Source organism: Nicotiana sylvestris, chromosome 2 (genome assembly GCF_000393655.2).
Source record: "Nicotiana sylvestris chromosome 2, ASM39365v2, whole genome shotgun sequence".
NCBI lineage: Eukaryota > Viridiplantae > Streptophyta > Magnoliopsida > Solanales > Solanaceae > Nicotiana > Nicotiana sylvestris.
The window spans coordinates 14,165,602-14,168,150 of record NC_091058.1 but is presented as its reverse complement, the minus strand read 5'-3'; positions in this window follow the sequence as shown (position 1 = coordinate 14,168,150).

Genomic DNA, 2,549 nt, shown 5'->3' with positions numbered 1-2,549 from the left:
TGAGGTTAATCCTGATTTGACATATGAAGAAGAACCAATCCAAATCTTAGCGCGTGAGATAAAAGAGCTTAGAAATAAGAAAATCCCATTAGTGAAGGTTCTTTGGAGAAATCATTCAGGCGAAGAAGCTACCTGGGATCGAGAAGAGGATATGCGAGTTCAATATCCACATTTGTTTCGGGACTAGTATAAGGTAAATTTCGAGACGAAATTGTTTTTAGGGAGAGAGAGTTGTAACACCCCAAAATTTTTACAATATTTGCATTCTTGATTGAGCATTTTTTTATAACGAGGAAATATTTTACTTTGCACTTCCTAAATATAGAATGGTCAATATATGAAAATTTCTTACTTTAGGTTGTGTTAATATTGGCAATGAAGTTCCATGGTGTTGCTATATGTAACACTTAATATTATTTTGACGAGTTGTTAGTAAATATAGTATATAATTAAGTTTTGGGTTTCCAACCTTTTGTATTTATCTAAGAATATTTAGTAGTTGGGGAACCATTTTATTTCATATTTGTCCATAAACTCCCTATTCTTCTACTCTTCATAAACAAAGAAGAATAACTATCTACCTCTCTCTCTCTTTCTATCTCTATCTTTCTATCTCTATCTCTCTCTCTCCTCCGTAAGAACAAGAAACTGAAGTTTCATCAAAAAAACAAAACCATGGATTTCTAATAAATCAACGCACAAAATTCGTTTTTGGTGAAGATCAAGTTGCTCCTCTTGGTAAGTTTCTAAACTCGTTTTTATACTAGACACCTACTAGTATTTTCTACATATCTTTTTGTAAAGAGCTCCGATTTAAGTGATCCAGGACTTTCTAGAAAGGTATTTCATAAATCTATAATTTTTATGAAGGAATCAAAATCTATTTTTGTTGGTATATACCTGAAAAAGGGTCAAAAAGTACAGGACAGGTGCTGCCCAGATTTTCAGTTCTTGAAATACTCCATGTACTGTTGTTAGTAATTTTAGTATAACGTTTTGTTCAAAATTGATATAGTGGTGATTCAAGATGTTCTGAAACGGTAAGACATAGCTCTACAACTTTTATGGATACTATAAAGTCTAGTTTGTCCGTATAGATCTTCAAAACTGAGTCACAACTCGGAACAATGATATTGTCCAGAATTTCTGTTTCAAACGTTTTTGGGTAATTTTCACCAATATCATGTTTAGTTGACTTGTTAAATCACTGAACTTATTTAGATATTTGATTATGTATTTAAGGTATATAAACCCTTGAAAAAAAATCAAAGGGGAAGTGTTTGAGGAAGTGGACAGATTTGATTTGCTTACGGCGTAGACGATTCGAACGTCCCCAAGTTGTGATTGAACTGTTTTGTGGTAAAACACCAAGGTTTGTGTATAAACTTGTACTCTTTTTGCTTGCTGGAAATATGTTGAAATAACTTGATATTTTATTTTTCTTGTCTTCGAATTATATTGTTATATTCGGATTATATCAAGTCTTGTAAGAAATTTGCTAAATCGCCGATTCGTACGGATTGTTTGATCATTTTGCATTCTTGTTGGGACTTTGTCCTTCTTGTGGCAGTGACTTGGTCACTCACTTGGCATGCCTCTTGATTCGGATCTTTTGCCATCTTGACTTTGGATTTGTAGTTCGTCTTGAATTATGGAACTTGTCCGTGTTAAGTACGAACTAGGAAGCCATTTTTAATATGGTTCTTGATTCTCTTGTCTATTGGGTTTTGACCCTACTTGATTTGGGGCTTCGGTCCATCTTGATATCTGATTATGCTTAGTGTGATGGCATGACGTACATATTGGGCGAAAAATGGATATTTGGTGTACTTCCTTAAATTGATAGAATACACTTTCTAGACTCTTGAACATTGTTATTGATATTTGGAAACACTTCAAAGTTTGATATTGGTATGTTTGATATATTTGTTCACTTGTTTTAAATTATATTAAATTGAGCTAACTATGACTGAAAAGGGGAATTGGAGAATTTAATGACTCCAAGCCTAAAGTTTATACACCACTAAGCTTTATGCTTAGCGATAGTTGTTTTCTATCGTAGGAAATGTTCGGGATGAAATCTGAAGATGGCCAGGGTGAAGTAGTCTCTTTGGGAGAATTTATGGAGATCACATTTGCATATGCACCTTGGTTTGCATAGTTTTGGACGTGTACATGATATATATATATATGTCACACTTATATATATATATATATATATATATATATATATATATATATATATATATATATATATGTCACACTTATGTTATTTGGAGGCTTGTTGGATTTTAAAGACCAAAATCTTGTAGCTTGAATTTGTAACCTATTTTATTGTATTAGGGTGTTTTAATAACTCAAGACTTGTAATATGCTGAATTTACACTTTCTCTTGTAAATATGTAGAAAAGGAGAAAACTAGTTTCCTTTGTTTTTTATATATACCCGATAGTTTGAAATTTATGTACAATATAAACTTGCTGTGATTTTGAATGATTGTATAAATCAGTTAGGAAGTTGCTTTAATCTGTTAATGTTTTGACATTGTA